The 21,694-nt window shown below is 40.4% G+C and overlaps 1 pseudogene; it reads left to right on the top strand.

The window, feature by feature from the left end:
* Positions 1 to 13,438: 13,438 nt before the first annotated feature.
* On the top strand, positions 13,439 to 21,210 carry LOC128070091 (serine/arginine-rich splicing factor 3-like; annotated as a pseudogene).
* The last annotated feature ends 484 nt before the right edge of the window (positions 21,211 to 21,694 follow it).

The raw sequence follows: 21,694 nt of genomic DNA, 5'->3' as shown, positions 1-21,694 counted from the left end.
TTGAAGGAATGAGGTAAGCATACATTTAGAGGAGCATTTGGGGTTAGTTTTTGTGCTTCAGGTATTAAAGAGGGAGGTTGCAGCTATGTAGGAGAGGGTCTGTTGTAGAGGACCTTGGTAATAAGCTGGTGGGTTTAAGGGGAGAGAAGGGGGAGAATGAGAGCCGAGGGTCGAGGAGAAAGGCCTGTAGGATCTGTACCCTGGAAGGGGAAAAGGAGAGGAAAGCCCAATGTGATAGTAAGTCTCGGAAGGTGTATGGAGAACAGACTGTTAAAGAGGCATGTCTAGAGAGTTTATTTGCTTCGGGTATGAGGGCCGCTATAGCAGTCATGGCCTGTATGTAGGGAGGCCACTCCTTGTTCACCATGTCAAGCTGTTTTGACAGATAGGCCCAGGTTTCTCTGGCCCACCCACTGACATAGAAGTCCCAGGGCCTGTCCTTGGTTGGAATGGGCACAGAGAAAGAATGGTTTGATATGACCTGGCAGGTGGAGATTTGACACTCAGAGAAGGCTCTGGGTGAGCTGGTGAATAGGATTGGCTAGCAAGGAATGGTTAAAGAGAAGCTCATCCAGACATCTTTTAGTTGCCTCACAGAGTGGCTTTGCAATGAAGGAGACGTTAGGAATCCAGATATGGAAAAAGTTTAGGAGGCCAAGGATAGACAGGAGTTCTCTTTTTGTTTTTGAAAGTGTACAGTTAATTAAGGCCTGGATTTTATCTAGGGGAATAGTTCTTTGTTGGCGGGATATGGAGACCCCCCCCCCCAGGTAGGTGACGTTTGTCTGTACTATTTGGGCCTTGGATCAGCATACCTGAGAACCCCAGGATCCCAGGGCCCCAAGGAGTTTGGCAGTATGTTGGAGGCAGAGTTTGTGGGTTAGGCTACAAAAGAGAAGGTCATCTACGTATTGTAGGAGATTACTTGGAGCTAAGTCGAGTGTTTGTAGGTCCTTTTGTAAAGCCTGTCCAAAAAAGTGGGGGCTCTCTCTGAACACCTGGGGGACCACTGTCCATGTTAGTTATTGGGAAACATGAGATCTGGGGTCTTGTCAGGTGAAGACAAAAGGGGTTGGGAGAGGGGGTGGGAGGGGATGTCAAAAAAGGCATCTTTGAGATTTAATACCGTGAAGTGGGTTACAGTCAGGGGCATGGAGGACAGAAGGGTGTAAGGGTTAGGGACTACCGGGAATGTCAGCATAATAGCCTCATTGATTTTTCACAGATCTTGGGCCAATCTCTAAGAGTTTGGTCTCTTTCTTACTGCCAGAATAGGGGTGTTGTGTGGTGAATGGGTAGGAATTAAGATAGAGGCTTGAAGAAGATGGTCTATGATAGGCTTAAGTCCCTTGTGGGCCCCTGGGGTGAGAGAGTACTGTTGTTGGGTGATTATAGTCACGGGGTCTTTCAGGGTAATGTGGACTGGGGGATGATGTTTGACTATGGATGGGTGATCAGTGTCCCTGACTTGGGGGTATAAGGCAGGTAGATCCAAGGGAAGGTCAGGGGTGAGGTGTAGGTGTCATCTACATGTAGAATATAGAAACTGTATCAAGGGGAAGTATGGCAATAAAGCCCCCCAATTTGGATAACAAATCTCTCTTTAGGAGTGTCACTGGGCACTTAGGCATTATGAGGAATGGGTGTATGAGGGTGGATTTTTTAATTGACAGAGTAACGGAGGGCTGATTTTTGCCCTTAAGGGAACTCCGGAGACCCCCTTGATTGTGAGTTCTGAGTCTTGAGTTGGGCCAGAGTAGGAAGTTAAGAGAGAGAAAGCGGCTCCAGTGTCTACTATAAAGTAGGTCTTTTTTCCGGCCATTAACACATCTACCCTAAGTTCTGAGCTCGTATCCGGGACACGGACTGGGGGGCTGAAACCTAGGTCCAATTATTAGAAAAATTCTCCTAGGGTGGGGCTGGGGTTTTGGGGAGAAATGGGGATGTCTCCAGGGGCACCAGGGCTTCCCTGTGGACATTTCACTTTCCAGGTCTTGGAGGTGGGGACCTCCCCAGGGGTGTCACGGCATCTCTGGGGACAGTCCACTTTTCAGTATCTCCACTGACCGCAGGTTGGGCATGCTTTTGTGGGGGGCTGCAAGTTCGGACATGTCTTTGTCCAGTATCCTGACAGGTTGCATCAGAAGCAGGGTCCGGGGGGGTTGGGGGGGGGGTCTTAAGTTTCAGTCTGGGATGACTTGGTCTGGGCTGATCTTAATTGCTGCCACCAAAAAGGCATATTTAGCTTTTCTCTCATGGCCTTTTTCCCTCTTAGCCTCTTCCTCTCTATTATTGAATTTCTTGAAGGCTATTTCTAGAAGGTCTCTTTGGGAGGTCTCAGGGCCCTCTCTAACTGGCATAGTTTTTGGCAAATATCAGGGGCTGACTGGCTTATGAACTGGACATGTAGGTACAGAAGTCTGGCAGGGGTGGAAATATCTAGACTAGTATATTTTTGGACTGCCTCAGTAAGCTGTGAAAGAAAAAGGGCAGGATTTTTATCCTTTTTTTTTTTTGAGTCATTTTTCTAATCTTATTGTAGTTATCATGAATGTGAGAGCTTTTTAGCATTTCATTTATTAAACAGGTGATCATATGATGTAGGTGCCAGATGTAGGCATTGCCTGCTTGATATGTCCACTGTGGCTCAGTTAAAGGGACTGTATCATCAGTCACTGAATTAGTCTTATTTTGATTATGGAGCTGATCAGCATGAGTCCAGGCTGCCTGTCATATTCGTTTTTTTTTTTTTTTTTCCATCAGGAGTTAAAGTGGCATTTAGGATGTAATAAAAATCATTCTAGGTTAAATGATGTTTGTGTAAGGAAGAGGAATTTTTTTCTGTATCTAGTAGGATTTTTTAAAAAGGATCTCAATTTTCTTCAATTTGGCTCATATCAGAAATTGAGAAAGGCACATGAACCCGTGTAGGGCCCTCCGGTCTCGCTATCTCTCTGAGAGGAAATGTGTTTGCTTTGGGTCCTGGCTGATGCAGGTGGGGTGGAAATCTCTTTTGGGGTTATGGAGTCATCACTTTCTGTTTTGGAGGAGGAAGAGCTAAAGGATGGGGTCTCAGTCTCGTCTCTGGAAGCTTTTTTTTTGGGGGGGAGAGGTAGGGAGAAAGCTCATCTGTCTGGTCAAAATTGGGGGCTAAATGTTTAGGGGGCCTTTTAGGGGCTTTAGATTTGGATTCTTTTGTAATGGAGAGGGAGAGAGAGCAGAGGAGAGAGAAGGACAGCTTTTAAGGTCTCAGGAGTCTTGAATATAGGGGACCTTTGACCATTTGCCATTCTGGTTGAGGAAGTTACTGAGATCTAATAAAATATTGAAACCGAAAGTCCCAAACTCAGACCAGTGATTTTGGTTGTCTAATTGGTATTGAGGCTAGATCTGTATAGACTTGTTTTAAGCGGTTAGCTTTGAGTTCAGTGAGTAAGAGTGGTTTGAGATTTTTGAGAACACAGGCCAGAGGGGAATTTTTTGGGACAGATTGGCCAGACTCCATGATTGAAAGGCAAGCAGATGCTCTTATTGGGAACTCGAGTCATCACCTGTAGTCACAATAGGAGTAATGAGAAAAGACCTCTGTGCTGAGGTGGAGCGTCTCCCACCATCACCTACAGAGTGGCCCTAGGCCTGGGGTCTCTGGGATCCAGAAAGGACTGGGTTCTAAGGCGCCTCTAGAACACCATCTGGATCTTACCCTAATCTAGAGGCTGGCTCGAGTGGAATATTGCATGTAGAGTGGTCAAATGTCAAAAGGCTTCTGTCCTAGAGTTGGTTGGTCTCATGGAAAAGAAAGTGTAGAGAAAAAAGGAAGAGAGAGAAAGAGAGAGAGGCCAATATTTTTCAGGTTACATGGAAAACCAATAAAGCCCTTACACAGGACCTGTACTTCTCACGAAGGCATAGGGCGTCCTCTCGAGGGCGGGAAAGTGAGCTTGGCAAGTTTCCACACTCTGAAGAGCTGGCCATGGAGAACGAGAAGGAACCTCAACCTCCCAGTTTTCGGCACCAAAAATGTAAGGTAAGGGAGTTAAAGCAGGTGAGGTTCAGAAAAAGAACAAGACCCACACTTTACAGGAACAGGTCACCTTTAATGAGGTGAGAAGGGGCAGAAGTCAGATTAGTGAGCTGCTGCACTAAGAAATGAGTAAGTATATATAGGCATATATGTAGAAAGTTACTGTCTTAAGGGGGCCTGTTCTTCTCCAAGGTTGTTCGGAGTAGTTATTTCTTAAAAAGCTGGGGCAAGGGATTTCGGAGATTGGCCAGAGGCTGGACCAGCTGGGGGGCTGGACCAGCTTGGAGCTGGGCATAATCAACTTTAATGTCCATTTTTACCTTTGAGAGAGAGAGTCCTTTCTTTTGCACAGAATGGTGGGGAGGACCTGGAGGGGAGTTTTAACTCCAAGCTATTTTGAGCCATGTAACTTTCCTTCATAATAGACATTAAAGTATGACTGTAAATATACAGAAAATACAGCATGTCAAATACCCATTTAATTAATTTCTACTATTATCTACTAACTATAGAAATACTTCTCAGTTATGAAAGTATGAATTAACTGGATGTCATTAAACTGCAGACTCTGTTTCAATCTGGGGTGGGGCCTGGGATCCTGCTTTTCTAACAGGTTCCCAAGTGATGCAGATGCTGCTCATGCCAACTGCTCTTTGATAATGGACTAAAGAGTCTATTGAGTGCTGTGAAAGCAAATACAGGCCATCATAAAAGCATATGAAGAAAACGTGACACAATTATCCATATACTCACTGCACTGGATTTTGCATCATAGATAACACACAGATGTAGGTTTGATTCCAAGTGGATTGGATGTTTTGGTTTCATGCCTTTCTTCCAGGAGACTAATAAATTGCACTAAAACAGGATGGATGAACCAAGCCCTCGCAAGAGGACACTGAGATATAGAAAAGGAGAGTTTGAGAACCCAAAAGACCTGGTTTATAATTCTGGTTCTGTTTACGAACTAGTGGCTTTTGGCAAGCCACATGTGTTTTCTGAACTCTGATTTTTATCTCCAAAGTGGAAATGATAATACCAGCTAACTGAATGCTTCTAGGTTCCAGGCACAGATCTTAGTATTTTAAATGTATTACCTCATTTCATCTAAATAACTGTATGTGGTAGGTACTATTACAATGTCCATTTTATAGACTAAGAAATTTAAGGACAGAGAAGTAAAGTAAAATTTAACTCAAAATCACAATGTCTAGTATGTGGTATAAGTGCCATTCAGTATAAGTCTAGCAGTTTAATTCCATGACCCGCTCTTAACCACTGTGCCATGTCGCCCCTACAAGGCTGCTGGCAGCATCAGAATGAATTCATCACTGAGCGACACAAGCTCAGTTCCTTTCCCCAAACTCATCATTCATAAAAATCACTAGTGGAATTTCCTCCACATGGATGAAAGCAAAGGCGGGAAGAGAATAAATGTTCTTCTCCCAAAATAAGATCTACCTTTAATCTCTAGCTAAAATTACATAAATAACATTTATTATACATCTATCTTATTTGAAAATCTCCAAAGGACCTACCATACTACTTTCTGCTACCAGTTAATCAGGCATTAATCATAAACAATCAAGAGATACAACTGATCCTGGCAGGGTACAAAATGCTAGCAGGAAAAGAAATTTGTCTACTATTACATATAAAATAAATAATTGCTCAATTTTAAAATTTAGAAAAGAGCATCTGTTAGTAAAATCTTTTATATTTAGGGACTATTAAAAGTGACATTTAATATTTTTAACATTATTCAGTTCAGCTTACTCAGTTGTGTCCGACTCTTTGCAACCCCATGGACTGCAGCATGTCAGGCTTCCCTGTCCATCACCAACTCCTGAAGCTTGCTCAAACTCATGACCATAAAGTCAGTGATTCTATCCAACCATCTCATCCTCTGTCATCCCCTTGTCCTCCTGCCTTCTTTTCCAGGATCAGGGTCTTTCCAGTGAGTCAGTTCTTCACATCAGGTGGCCAAAATACTGGGGCTTCAGCTTCAGCATCAGTCCTTCCAATGAATATCCAGGACTGATTTCTTTTAAGATTGACTGATTTGATCGCCTTGCTCTCCAAAGGACTCTCCAGAGTCTTCTCCAACACCACAGTTCAAAACCATCAATTCTTTGGGGCTCAGCTTTCTTTATGGTCCAACTCTCACATCCATACATGACTACTAGATAAACCATAGCTCTGTCTATATGGACCTTTGTTTGTTCTCTACTTTTTAATATGCTGTCTAGGTTGGTTATAGCTTTTATTCCAAGGAGCAGGCATCCTTTCATTTCTTGGCTGCAGTCACCATTTGAAGTGATTTTGGAGCCCAAGAAAACATTACTACAATATATTTGTTAAGTTTTTATAAATAACTATGAATTTGAGAAAAAAAATTCATATTAATAGCATCATATAAATGTTTATCCCAGTATAAAACAGTAAAAAAAAAATACATGAGTTGGTAAATAAGAGTCTCTAAACAATATAAGAAAACAAGAAAAAATATGATTAACATAATATTCTCTTGTATGATTTGTAAGTCAAGTTTATTTACAAGTTGGTTGCAATACCTTAAACCATGTCATTGTTCAGGCTGCCTCATTGGAAACCAGCCTGCCAACCTTGCTTTCAGTGCTCTTCTTTCCGTATTTCCACTATACTTGTTTTTGGTTTGTTTGTTTGTTTGTTTGTTAGCTTAACAAGCTTTCATTGACTGAAAAAAAATACATAACCTAAAAATTGAGAATTTTGTTTTATTTGGTGAAATTTCTGAGGTGTTAAGATTCACGATAAACTATGCAAAATTCTGAAAGAGATGGGAATACCAGACCACCTGACTGCCTTTTGAGAAATCTGTATGCAGGTCAGGAAGCAATATTTAGAACTGGACATGGAACAACAGACTGGTTTCAAATAGGAAAAGGAGTACGTCAAAGCTATATGTTGTCACCCTGCTTATTTAACTTATATGCAGAGTACATCATGAGAAACGCTGGACTGGAAGAAACACAAGCTGGAATCAAGATTGCCAGGAGAAATATCAATAACCTCAGATATGCAGATGACACTACCCTTATGGGAGAAACTGAAGAGGAACTAAAAAGCCTCTTGATGAAAGTGAAAGTGGAGACTGAAAAAGTTGGCTTAAAGCTCAACATTCAGAAAACGAAGATCATGGCATCCGGTCCCATGACTTCATGGGAAATAGATGGGGAAACAGTGGAAACAGTGTCAGACTTTATTTTTGGGGGCTCCAAAATCACTGCAGATGGTGATTGCAGCCATGAAATTAAAAGACGCTTACTCCTCGGAAGAAAAATTACGACCAACCTAGATAGCATATTGAAAAGCAGAGACTTTACTTTGCCGACTAAGGTCCGTCTAGTCAAGGCTATGGTTTTTCCAGTGGTCATGTATGGATGTGAGAGTTGGACTGTGAAGAAGGCTGAGCACAGAAGAATTGATGCTTTTGAACTGTGGTGTTGGAGAAGACTCTTGAGAGTCCCTTGGACTGCAAGGAGATCCAACCAGTCCATTCTGAAGATCAGCCCTGGGATTTCTTTGGAAGGAATGATGCTAAAGCTGAAACTCCAGTACTTTGGCCACCTCATGCGAAGAGTTGACTCATTGGAAAAACTCTGATGCTGGGAGGGATTGGGGGCAGGAGGAGAAGGGGGCGACCCAGGATGAGATGGCTGGATGGCATCACTGACACAATGGACGTGAGTCTGAGTGAACTCCGGGAGTTGGTGATGGACAGGGAGGCCTGGCGTGCTGTGATTCATGGGGTCGCAAAGAGTCAGGCACGACTGAGTGACTGAACTGAACTGAAGCCCAGAATACGGCTTCTCAGATTGCTCTGAGGGATTGCTATGAAGAAGTAAGTGAGGAGCCAAGATATATAGGAGTTTTGCTACAACAGTTAGGAATTTTGCTACAAAAGTTAGGAAGTCAGAACATCAAAATATTGCTATTAATCAAAGGAAACCAAATATCTCAAGTTATTGAATTTATTGATTTTTCATGTATGGGAGGATGCAAGAATCTGGGCTTATAGAAAGCATTCTTTTGATGTATACCTTAGTTATGTGGAGCCAGTGTCCTGTCCTTTTCCATTCTTAGTCTTCTGGGATTGCACCATTGGGGGTGGCTGCAGTGGCTGAGGGTTTAAGTTTTTATAAATAGTTATGAATTTGAGAAAAAATTCATATTAATAGCATCATATAAATATTTATCCAGGTAGAAAATAGTAAAAATGCTTGAGTTGATAAATAACAGTTTGTAAACAATATGCAGAAAACAAGAAAGTATAACTATAAGCCAACAACCCATTTGTCACCATTCTGAGTTCCCTCAGGGCTCAGTGGTTGAGGCAGAAGTGACTGATGGATTGATGGTTGAGTCATCCTTTGCTGATACAGTGGGCAACATTTTTCCTTCACACTCTTATAGCTCCTTCATTCTTTTTCCATTTTCCACAAGTTATCTGCTTACTTCTAATCTCATTTTCCTCCTTATTCAACTCACCCTATGAACCATCTCTTCCACTCTTCTCTTGTTAGTATCTTCCACTCCCTCACACTGATATTGACCTGTAAAATTCCAAAAGCTGGATCAAGCCAACTTACTAACTCCTTCATTCCCACCTTAAGTCACTGAGATTGACCATTTTCCCATAATTTTGAATATCAGTATGACCACAAGTTTATTGATTCCAACCACAGTTGAGTTCTCAGAAGAGCATGGTAATTTTTTTTCAAGTGTCCCTAGGAAGATCTTTCTTCTGTTTCCAACATCACTGATTCTTCACAATTATCTACTCATCTCAGAGGAGAATAGAAATCTTCACAATTCCCTATTCATCTCAGAGAATAGATGTCTTCAGGCAAAACTACTGCAATTTTCTGTCCCCAACCTGCAAACTTATCTTTATCTATATATAACCTTATTTCTATCAGTTCAATCTCTTTCTTTCCAAGATGAATGTTTCTTCCTGTGCTCTAGAATACATCCTTTATTGTCTCCTCTGAAATCTTACTCTAACTCTAGTTTTTCCCCGTACTACATGTTCAATCTAGCATCTCTTTTCTGGCTGGCTCACTTTGGCCTATAAATACTTTAAAACCTCCCACATATTTAAAATATTAAGCCCTTGCTCCCTCTGTGGCCTGTTCCAGCTACTAGCCCCTCTTTTCACTTTAACTATTAACCTTAAAAGGGTTTTCTGTACTCACTATTTCCATTCCCTCACCTTCCACTTGTTCCACATTTCCATCTAGTATAGCTTTTGTTAGCAACCGTGAGTGTGCCTGAGTCAGTGTGCCTGATGCAGTGAAGCCAAGCAAACTGAAACATTGGAGTTTGGAGTAGAGAAAGGTTTATTGCAGGACCATGCAAGGAGATATGGCTCATGCTCAAAAAGACTGAACTTCCTGAAGGGTTTCAGCAAAGCATTTTTAAAAGCTAGGTGAGGGAGGAAGGTCACAGGGTATGCGATCAGCACCTGCACAATTCTCTGATTGGTTGATGGTGAAGTAACAGAGTGGTGTCACAGGGGGTAACATCATCAATTTTTAGGCTCCAGGAGGTTATATACTCAGTCGTCAACTAGTTAATAGTTCCCATTTAGTGGGAATTTTAATATCTGTAAAAGAGCTGAGAAAATGTGCATCAGATACCTTTATCTATGTACTTCAGAAAGGAGCAAAAGCAGAGGATGTGGGGGAAAGGCCTGACATGGAAGGCCCCATACGGTCCTGCTTGGTTACACTCTTGTCCCCACTTCTACACTGAAACTCTTCCAATCATCTCCAAGTATCAGTCAGGACTTCAGCAGAAAAGAGATAGACAACTTGCTTGGCACCTTGTAATAAATGCTGCAATTTCTTCCTCCACAACCTGCTGTCAGAAGATTTTACTGCATGCCCAGGCAAGCTGACCAAGTTGGGTTTAGTAACTATAGTAAGGTGAATAAATACCCAAACCTCACTTTTCTCTTTCACACATATCTACAAAACTCCTCAACATTTGAGCCTAATTCAAAATCTGTTGATGAAGTTCATACGTATCAACTGCCCAGGCATAGAACACAGTATATTGAAGAAGGGTGAAGACTGGATCTAAAGAGGCCTCCAGGAGATGGGCAGCATGGCCATGCTCTTAGATCTCACGACCACCATGCAATTCTTAAACTTGTTTGGTCTCTGTAACATTTGATCCTCTGAGACAATCTGACCATCATACACACTCCAGTGATTTATACATTGTTGCCCTTTATTTTTTCTCTGGCCTTCCTGATTGCTCTTCCTTGAATTTTTGTCACTTTTCTTCCTCTCCCTACCTACCTGATACATATTGGTGTGTCCAAGAATTTTGCCCTCAGCCTACCTGTCTTAAAATATGGTCTTTAGTTTGATTCCAATCACATTTAATATTTCAACCTGTGTGTTGACACCCCAAATCTATGTCTCCAGTCATAGTTTTTCCAAAGTAACAACCCATATATTTTCAATTATCCCACAGGTAACTCCATTTCAACACATCTAAAATATAGCTCACCTTTATCCAAGTAAAGTGATTCCTTTACACACCTACTTTTAATCCTTTGTTTCCTATTTCAGTCAGTGAAAATAATTATCCCACTATCAGACTACCAAGTCAGAAATCTGGGTGACGTCTCTGCTAATTCCACCTCACTTATCACTTTGTTAGTCCCACCCCCCATATCCAAGCAATCCTTAGGTCATTTTAATATGATTTAGTTAAAATATTTCATATCTATTTTCTTATCTCTGTTATACTACTATTCTCTTAAGTTCCTATTTCTCCCCTGGACTATTATTGTAGTATCCTAACTCATTTTCTTGGCCTCAAAGGTTACTCACCATTTACTGTGCTGCAGAATTATATTTTTTAAATGCAGATATATTTATAATATCCCTTTTGGGGAATAAAATGGACAAGATCCTTTCTGATTTGGCCATTGCCTACCTATATAACTTTATCACCATTCTCTGTGCAGAAGTTATTAAGGATGTATATAATAAATATATAATGGATCATCAGTTGCTTGTAATAATTGCTACCATATAGAGAGGAATTACTCTGGGTTAGACACTGCAAAATGCTTAAGTGTGAGATTTATTTCGTATAAGCCTTGGACAATTCTGTAATCCAGGTAATGTTTTTCCCTATTTTACAGATGAGGAAACGCAGCTAAATATGGTCATCTGCTTGACAGAAACTACATTTTAATCTAGAGCTGTCTAAGCCCCTAGTTTATCTATCTGGCAGTCCTCATAGGGCTTTAGACTTGGAGCTCTAGAATCAGATTCCCTAAATTTAGTTCTCCATTAAAAAACTCACTAACAGTTATGATGATTAAAAGAAATTATCTATGATGAACGCTTACAAAAGTGCCTGACACTTGGTAAGTACACCAAAAATGTAGCTGAATTTGGCCCCTGTATACCACTACTAAATTGAAACTTGGAGACAGTTTAAGGTGAAATAGAAAAGAATAGCTTTATTGCTTTGCCAGGCAAAAGGGGCCAAAGTGATCTAATGCCCTAAAAACTGTGTCTTGACCCGGAGGGACTAGTGAGGAGCTTTGTACTATTGGTTCAGAGAGGAGGGTATGATCAGCTCATGGATATTCTTCTGATTGCTTGGTGGCATGGAAATTAATAGCATTATCAACCTGGTTCCAACTGGTCTGGGGTCTGTGTTTGCGGGCAGCACACAGTTTCAGTATCTGCAAAATAACTCAAAGATATTATTATGTGTATCCCTTCAGAGGGAACCAGGACCCTGCCCCAAGGTTGCACTATTGTTTATTTACTGCTCCTCTCTTGTTACCCATCCCCACCCTTCCATGATTAGCAACTGTTTGAACCCACCCTTTGAGATTTAGGGAAGGTCATATGGGCTGAATGAAGCCTATTTCTTGAAAATAAGAAACGGGGGACACAGAAAGGCTTTTGTGCCCAGAAGCCAACAGCAAAAGAGCTATTATTATCAGACATTAGGCTTTAAGGTTTCTGGGACCTGAAAGAGTTAATTGCTTTCTAAACCCCTTAACACTGATTGCTCCTCTTCCCTCACTTTCAATTGCTTTCTGTAGGGAACTTGAACAAGAAATGGCTGCTGATCCTCATTCTGCATACAAGGCAAGTTTTGCCTGAAAGAAGACTGCAGCATTTTCTCATTAGGAATTCAAGACCACATCTCTCTGCAGCCTCACAGTGAGAACTCATCTTTTTGAGCCATCAATTTGTGAGAAAACTTGAAAGGCACAAGTCCAGATATAGTTACTCATTTTATATGTATTGGAGTGGGGATTGTTGCAGTATTTGTTTGTCTATTTGTCTGTCTATGGAAGAAAGGTAAAGGAGGAACTCAACTGCCTTTATGTTTGGAGAAAAGTAAAGCATATCTATATTAATTCAGTGTGCGGGGGCAGTATTGTCTTTATGGAAAACACACACACAACACACCACCTCTCCTTTCCCTAAGCCCACTCTCTGTCCATACAGCATGAGTGAATCATCCAGCATCATTGTTACTGCCTACACAATAAATAGCAATAAACTGGGTCTCCTCTGTCACTGCTAGCAACACTGGACCCAAGTGCTCTCTCTTGGTCTGCCACCTGCTGAGAAGGCAGCACAGTTGAATGACCCTGACATTTGCTTTCTACCATTAGTGCATGTTCCATTTCAACATCTTGTCACAGAGCTTCTTGGAAAACAGGGCACTTCAACTTGTGCTGTGCTTACACTTCAGCTTGTACTGATGAAGTAAATTAACCATGCATAGCCCTCTTTTCTCTCTCTCTTTTTGTTTTTCTTATACGTATGTCTTGTGGGGGAGTGACTTAAGAATTAAAATAACCCTCTTTTCCCTGACGTTTTTCATCAAAAACTACTTCCCTGGCTCTAACTCATTTTTTATATATGATCATTCCCATTTATCCCTTCCTCCATCTGTAAGCTCATATAAAACAGTTGAAGCAGTTAATTTAAAAAGATTTCCGAAATTGGATGTCATCAAGTGGGGATTAAACCTGAGGGAGCTCTGGCCTAACAGAAGGCCTAACCAGAAGCCTGACACCACCCGTCTCCACAGGCAAGGAGGTATGACCAGAGAATGCTCCTAGCAACCTCAGTTATTGTAGCGTTTGTAGCCATTATGTCTCGACCTCCTCCACCTCTCATTGGGTGAGCTCATCAGATCATGTGACTCCAGTATGTATAACATATAAATAAGGGCAAGATGGAGTTAGTTCTCCATTTCATGGATGTTGGGTGTGCAAGAGCATCCCGGAATGCCAGGCGGAAGGGAACAAACTGGGAAAAGTTAGCCTAGGTTATATGAATTTGTACCTCCACATTTCTAACCTAAGATCTCTAAATGTATCATGATTCCTGTCCATTGGACTATAAATTTTATGTAGGTAATTCTGGAAATAAAGGTAACAAGTCTGAATTGAAGCGAGCTTTTGACAATTATGGTCCACTCTGAAGGGTCTGGGTTGCTTGAAACCCTCCCGGCTTTGCATTTGTTGAATTTGAAGAGCCCCAAGATGTAGATGATGCTGTCTGAGAACTAGATGGGAGAACACTATGAAGTGTAACTGTCGAGTGTTGGAAAGAGAAGTCAAATCATGGCCTACCTCCATCTTAGGGTCACCGCCTTTGAGATTATTATCAAAGGAAGAGTCCTCCAACTTGACGCAGATCTCCAAGATGGAGAAGCTTCTCCTGCTGCTGGAGCAGATCCCTTTCTAGAGATGGGATAAGAGAGAGATACAGTCATCAGGGCAGTATGGTATTGACATAAAGACAGAAATATAGGTCAATGGAACAAAATGGAAAGCCCAGAGATAAATCCACACACCTATGGACACCTTATCTTTGACAAAGGAGGCAAGAATATACAATGGAGAAAAGACAATCTCTTTAACAAATGGTGCTGGGAAAACTGGTCAACCACTTGTAAAAGAGGGAAACGAGAACACTTTCTTGGAGAGAGGTGACAGAGTGTGGTCCACTGGAGAACGGAATGGCAAATCACTTCAGTATTTTTGCCTTGAGAACACCATGAACAGTATGAAAAGGCAAAATGGTTGGATACTGAAAGAGGTACTCCCCAGGTCAGTAGGTGCCCAATATGCTACAGGAGGTCAGTGGAAAAATAACTCCAGAAAGAATGAAGGGATGGAGCCAAAGCAAAAACAATACCCAGCTGTGGATGTGACTGGCGATAGAATCAAGTTCCAATGCAGTAAAGAGCAATATTGCACAAGAACCTGGAATGTCAGGTCTATGAATCAAGGCAAATTGGAAGTGGTCACACAGGAGATGGCAAGAGTGAACGTCAACATTCTAGGAATCAGCGAACTAAAATGGACTGGAAAGGGTGAGTTAAACTCAGATGACCATTATATCTACTATGGCAGGCAGGAATCCCTCAGAAGAAATGGAGTAGTCATCATGGTCAACAAAAGAGTCTGAAATGCAGTACTTGGATGTAATCTCAAAAATGACAGAATGATCTCTGTTCGTTTTCAAGGCAAACCATTCAATATCACAGTAATCCAAGTCTATGCCCCAACCAGTAATACCGAAGAAGCTGAAGTTGAACGGTTCTATGAAGACCTACAAGACCTTTTAGAACTAACACCCCAAAAAGATGTCCTTTTCATTATAGGGGACTGGAATGGAAAAGTAGGAAGTCAAGAAACACCTGGAATAACAGGAAAATTTGGCCTTGGAATGTGGAAGGAAGCAGGGCAAAGACTAATAGAGTTTGCCAAGAAAATGCACTGGTCATAGAAAACACCCTCTTCCAACAACACAAGAGAAGACTCTACACATGGACATCACCAGATGGTCACACCAAAATCTGATTATATTCTCTGCAGCAAAAGATGGAGAAGCTCTATGCAGTCAACAAAAACAAGACCAGGAGCTGACTGTGGATCAGATCATGAACTCCTTATTACCAAATTCAGACTGAAATTGAAGAAAGCAGAGAAAACTGCTAGACCATTCAGGTATGACCTAAATCAAATCCCTTATGATTATACAGTGGAAGTGAGAAATAGATTTAAGGGCTTAGATCTGATAGATAGAGTGCCTGATGAACTAAGGAATGAGGTTCGTGACATTGTACAGGAGACAGGGATCAAGACCATCCCCATGGAAAAGAAATGCAAAAAAGCAAAGTGGCTGTCTGGGGAAGCCTTACAAATAGCTGTGAAAAAAAGAGAAACAAAAAGCAAAGGAGCAGAGGAAAGATATAAGCATCTGAATGCAGAGTTCCAAAGAATAGCAAGAAGAGATAAGAAAGCCTTCTTCAGCGATCAATGCAAAGAAATAGAGGAAAACAACAAAAGGGGAAGACTAGAGATCCCTTAAAGAAAATTAGAGATACCAAGGGAATATTTCATGCAAAGATGGGCTCGATAAAGGACAGAAATGGTATGGACCTAACAGAAGCAGAAGATATTAAGAAGAGGTGGAAAGAATACATGGAAGAACTGTACAAAAAAGATCTTCACAACCCATATAATCACGATGGTGTGATCGCCCATCTAGAGCCAGACATCCTGGAATGTGAAGTCAATTGGGCCTTAGAAAGCATCACTACGAACAAAGCTAGTGGAGGTGATGGAATTCCAGTAGACCTATTTCAAATCCTGAAAGATGATGCTGTGAAAGTGCTACACTCAATATGCTAACAAATTTGGAAAACTCAGCAGTGGCCACAGGACTGGAAAAGGTCAGTCTTCATTCTAATTCCAAAGAAAGGCAATGCTAAAGAATGTTCAAACTACCACACAATTGCACTCGTCTCACACGCTAGTAAAGTGATGCTCAAAATTTTCCAATCCAGGCTTCAACAATCCATGAACTGTGAATTTCATGATGTTCAAGCTGGTTTTAGAAAAGGCAGAGGAACCAGATATCAAAATGCCAGCATCCATTGGGTCTGGAGAGTTCCAGAAAACATCTCTTTCTTCTTTACTGACTATGCCAAAGCCTTTGACTGTGAGGATCACAATAAACTGTAGAAAATTCTGAAAGAGATGGGAATACCAGACCACCTGACCTGCCTCTTGTGAAACCTGTATGCAGGCCAGGAAGCAACAGTTAGAACTGGACACGGAACAACAGACTGGTTCCAAATAGGAAAAGGAGTACGTCAAGGCTGTATATTGTCACCCTGCTTATTTAACTTCTATGCAGAGTACATCATGAGAAACGCTGGACTGGAAGAAACACAAGCTGGAATCAAGATTGCAGGGAGAAATATCAATAACCTCAGATATGCAGATGACACCACCCTTATGGCAGAAAGTGAAGAGGAGCTAAAAAGCCTCTTGATGAAATTGAAAGTGGAGAGTGAAAAAGTTGGCTTAAAGCTAAACATTCAGAAAACGAAGATTATGGCATCCGGTCACATCACTTCATGGGAAATAGATGGGGAAACAGTGGAAACAGTGTCAGACTTTATCTTTTTGGGCTCCAAAATCACTGCAGATGGTGATTGCAGCCATGAAATTAAAAGACGCTTACTTCTTGGAAGAAAAGTTATGACCAACCTAGATAGTATATTCTAAAGCAGAGTCATTACTTTGCTGACTAAGGTCTGTCTAGTCAAGGCTATGGTTTTTATAGTAGTCAAGTATGTATGTGAGAGTTGGACTGTGAAGAAGGCTGAGTGCTGAAGAATTGATGCTTTTGAGCTGCAGTGTTGGATAAGACTCTTGAGAGTCCCTTGGACTGCAAGGAGATCCAACAAGTCCATTCTGAAGGAGATCAGCCCTGGAATTTCTTTGGAAGGACTGATGCTAAAGCTGAAACTCCCGTACTTTGGCCACCTTATGCCAAGAGTTGACTTATTGAAAAAGACTTTGATGCTTGGAGGGATTGGGGGCAGGAGAAGAAGGGGACGACAGAGGATGAGATGGTTGAATGGCATCACCGACTTGATGGATGTTAGTTTGAGTGAACTCCAGGATTTGGTGATGGACAGGGAAGCCTGGCGTGCTGCGATTCATGGGGTCGCAGAGAGTCGGACACGACCGAGCAACTGAACTGAACTGAGAACACTTTCCAACACCATACACAAAAACAAACTTACAATGGATTAAAGATTTAAATGTAAGACCAGAAACTATAAAACTCCTAGAGGAAAACATAGGCAAAACAATCTCTGACATAAATCACAGCAGGATCCTCTATAACCCTCCTCCCAGAGTAATGGAAATAAAAGCAAAAATAAACAAATGGGACCTAATTAAACTTAAAAGCTTTTGCACAACAAAGAGAACTATAAGCAATATGAAAAGATAGCCTTCAGAATAAGAGAAAATAATAGCAAGTGAAGCAACTGACAAAGAATTAATCTCAAAAATATGCAAGCATCTTATGCAGCTCAATTTCAGAAAAATAAATATCCTAATCAGAAAATAAGCCAAATAACTAAACAGATATTTCTCCAAAGAAGACATACAGAAGGCTAACAAACACATGAAAAGATGATCAACACCATGCGTTATCAGAGAAATGCAGATAGAAACCACAGTGCAGTACCATCTCACCCCAGTCAGAATAGCTGCTATCAAAAAGTATGCAAACAATAAATGCTGGAGAGGGTGCAGAGAAAAGGGACCCCTCTTACACTGTTGGTGGGAATGCAAACTAGTACAACCACTATGGAGAACAGCACAGAAATTCCTTAAAAAACTGGAAATAGAACTGCCATATGGCCCAGCAATCCCACTGCTGGGCATACACACTAAGGATATAACTGAAAGAGACACGTGTATGCCAATGTTCATCGCAGCATTGTTTACAATAGCTAGGACATGGAAGCAACCTAGATGTCCATCAACAGAAAAATGAATAAGAAAGCTGTGGTACACAGAAAAAGAAAACTACAGGCCAATATCACCGATGACCAAAATTCAAAAATCCTTTTAAAAAATCTAGCAATCATAATCCAAAAACACATTAAAAAGATCATACACCATTACCAAGTGGGCTTTATCCCAGGGATCCAAGGTTTCTTCAATATCCACAAATCAATCAATGTAATACACCACATTATCAAATTGAAAAATAAAAGCCATATGATTATCTTAATAGATGCAGAGAAAGCCTTTGACAAAATTCAACATCCATTTATGATAAAAACTCTCCAGAAAGCAGGAATAGAAGGAATATACCTCAACATAATAAAAGCTATATATGACAAACCCACAGCAAACATTATCCTCAATGGTGAAAAATTGAAAGCATTTCTGTAAAGTCAGGAACAAGACAAGGGTGCACACTCTCACCACTACTATTCAACATAGTTTTGAAAGCTTTGGCCACAGCAATCAGAGAAAAAAAAAAAACACAAAAAAACAAAAACGAAATAAAAGGAATCCAAATTGGAAAAGAAGAAGTAAAACTCTCACTGTTTGCAGATGACGTGATCCTCTACATAGAAAACCCTAAAGACTCCACCAGAAAATTACTAGAGCTAATCAATGAATATAGTAAAGTTGCAGGATATAAAATCAACACACAGAAATCCCTTGCATTCCTATACACTAATAATGAGAAAATAGAAAGAGAAAATAAGGAAACAATTCCATTCACCATTGCAATGAAAAGAATAAAATATTTAGGAATATATCTATCTAAAGAAACTAAAGACCTATATATAGAAAACTATAAAACACTGGTGAAAGAAATCAAAGAGGAGAAATATACCATGTTCATGGATTGGAAGAATCAATAAAGTGAAAATGAGTATGCTACGCAAAGTAATCTATAGATTCAATGCAATCCCTATCAGGCTACAAACAGTATTTTTCACAGAGCTAGAACAAATAATTTCAGAATTTGTATGGAAATACAAAAAACCTCCAACAGCCAAAGCAATCTTAAGAAAGAAGAATGGAACTGGAGGAATCCACCTGCCTGACTTCAGGCTCTACTGCAAAGCCACAGTCATCAAGACAGTATGGTACTGGCACAAAGACAGAAATATAGATCAATGGAACAAAATAGAAAGCCCAGAGATAAATCCATGCACCTATGGACACCTTATCTTTAACAAAGGAGGCAAGGATATACAAAGGAGAAAAGACAATCTCTTTAACAAGTGGTGCTGGGGAAACTGGTCAACGACTTGTGAAAGAATGAAACTAGAATACTTTCTAACACCATACACAAAAATAAACTCAAAATGTATTAAAGATCTAAAGGTAAGACCAGAAACTATAAAACTCCTAGAGGACAATATAGGCAAAACATTCTCCGACATAAATCACAGTAGGATCCTCTATGACCCACCTCCCAGAATATTAGAAATAAAAGCAAAAATAAACAAATGGGACCTAATTAAAATTAAAAGCTTCTGCACAACAAAGGAACTATAAGCAAGGTGAAAAGACAGCCTTCGGAATGGGAAAAAATAATAGCAAATGAAACAACTGACAAACAACTAATCTCAAAAATATACAAGCAACTCATGCAGCTCAATTCCAGAAAAATAAATGACCCAATCAAAAAATGGGCCAAAGAACTAATCAGACATTTCTCCAAAGAAGACATACAGATGACTAACAAACACATGGAAAGATGCTCAACATCACTCATTATCAGAGAAATGCAAATCAAAACCACAATGAGGTACCATTTCACTCCAGTCAGAATGGCTGTGATCCAAAAGTCTACAAGCAATAAATGCTGGAGAAGGTGTGGAGAAAAGGGAACCCTCTTACACTGTTGGTGGGAATGCAACCTAGTACAGCCACTATGGAGAAAAGTGTGGAGATTCCTTAAAAAAATGGAAATAGAACTGCCTTATGACCAAGCAATCCCACTGCTGGGCATACACACTGAGGAAACCAGAATTGAAAGAGACATGTGTACCCCAATGTTCATCGCAACACTGTTTATAATAGCCAGGACATGGAAGCAACCTAGATGTCCATCAGCAGATGAATGGATAAGAAAGCTGTGGTACATATACGCAATGGAGTATTACTCAGCCATTAAAAAGAATACATTTGAATCACTTCTAACGAGGTGAATGAAACTGGAGCCGATTGTACAGAATTAAGTAAGCCAGAAAGAAAAACACCAATACAGTATACTAACACATATATAAGGAATTTAGAAAAATGGTAATGATAACCCTGTATGTGAGACAGCAAAAGAGACACAGATGTATAAAACAGTCTTTTGGACTCTTTGGGCGAGGGAGAGGGTGGGATGATTTGGGAGAATGGCATTGAAACATGTATAATATCATATAAGAAACGAATTTCCAGTTTAGGTTTGATGCAGAATACATGATGCTTGGGGCTGGTGCACTGGGATGACCCAGAGGGATGGTATTGGGGAGGGAGGGAGGAGGCGGGTTCAGGATGGAGAGCATGTGTACACCCATGGCAGATTCACATTAATGTATGGCAAAACCAATACAATGTTGTAAAGTAAATAACCTCCAATTAAAATAAATAAATTTAAATTAAATAAATAAATAAAATGAGGAAAAAAAGAAAGCTGTGGTACATATATACAATGGAATTTTCTAAGCTATTGAAAAGAATGCATTTGAATCAGTTCTAATGATGTCAATGAAACTGGAGCCTATTATCCAGAGTGAACTAATTCAGAAAGAGAAACACCAATACAGTATATTAATGCATATATATGGAATTTAGAGAGATGGCAACCATGACCCTATATGTGAGACTGCAAAAGAGACACAGATATAAAGCACAGACTTTTGGACGCTGTGGGAGAAAGCAAGGGTTGGATGATTTGAGAGAATAGCATTGAAACATGTATTAATTACCAATGTGAAATAGATCACCAGTCTAAGGTCAATGCATGAAATAGGGCACTCAAGCTGGTGCACTGGGACAACCCTGAGGGATGGATGGGGAAGCATGTGAGAGGGCATTCAGGATGGGGACACGTGCATCCATGGCTGATTCATGTCAATGTATGGTTAAAACCACTGCAGTATTGTAAAGTAATTAGCCTCCAATTAAAATTAATTAATTAATTAAAAAAATAGAGAGACCACTGTCCTGGAAGGGAATTCACAAGCCATCCCAATCTTTCTCTAGGTGTTGTAGCCAATGTAGATCAAATGAAAAGAGATAGAAGACCAGTTTTGAAGAAGAGTGGTGTATAGGAAATAACTTAATTTGACAGAAAATTCAACTTTTGTTTGAGACATCACAGGCTTGGTGCGTTTTTTAAAAATTTTAGCTGTCCACATTGTTTGTCTGTTGGAACAGTGACACATCAAGGTATAATTCTCTATGATTTGAATGGATCATATGAGGTATATAATATCAAGAACTGTTACTTTACAACATGTCCTTAAGCAAAATTGAATTTTCTTAGAATTTTAGCCTTGCATAAAGTGAAAATAAACCTCTATCTCTTGCACAGCTAAAGTGTGATGCTTAATATTATGGAAACAAAAACTAGCAAAAGTTGGGAGACTTTTCAATAGCTGGGATATGCTATGTAGCTTCAGTGAAGCAAGCAGTCTTTTAAAAGCTGCTGTGAACACAAAGCCAGCAGGTAAAAATTAAAACTGCACCCTTAAGCTAGTTTAGAGGTTTTAAAATTCTACTAG

Source organism: Budorcas taxicolor, chromosome X (genome assembly GCF_023091745.1).
Source record: "Budorcas taxicolor isolate Tak-1 chromosome X, Takin1.1, whole genome shotgun sequence".
Classification (NCBI taxonomy): domain Eukaryota; kingdom Metazoa; phylum Chordata; class Mammalia; order Artiodactyla; family Bovidae; genus Budorcas; species Budorcas taxicolor.
This window is presented reverse-complemented; position numbering and strand designations above follow the sequence as displayed.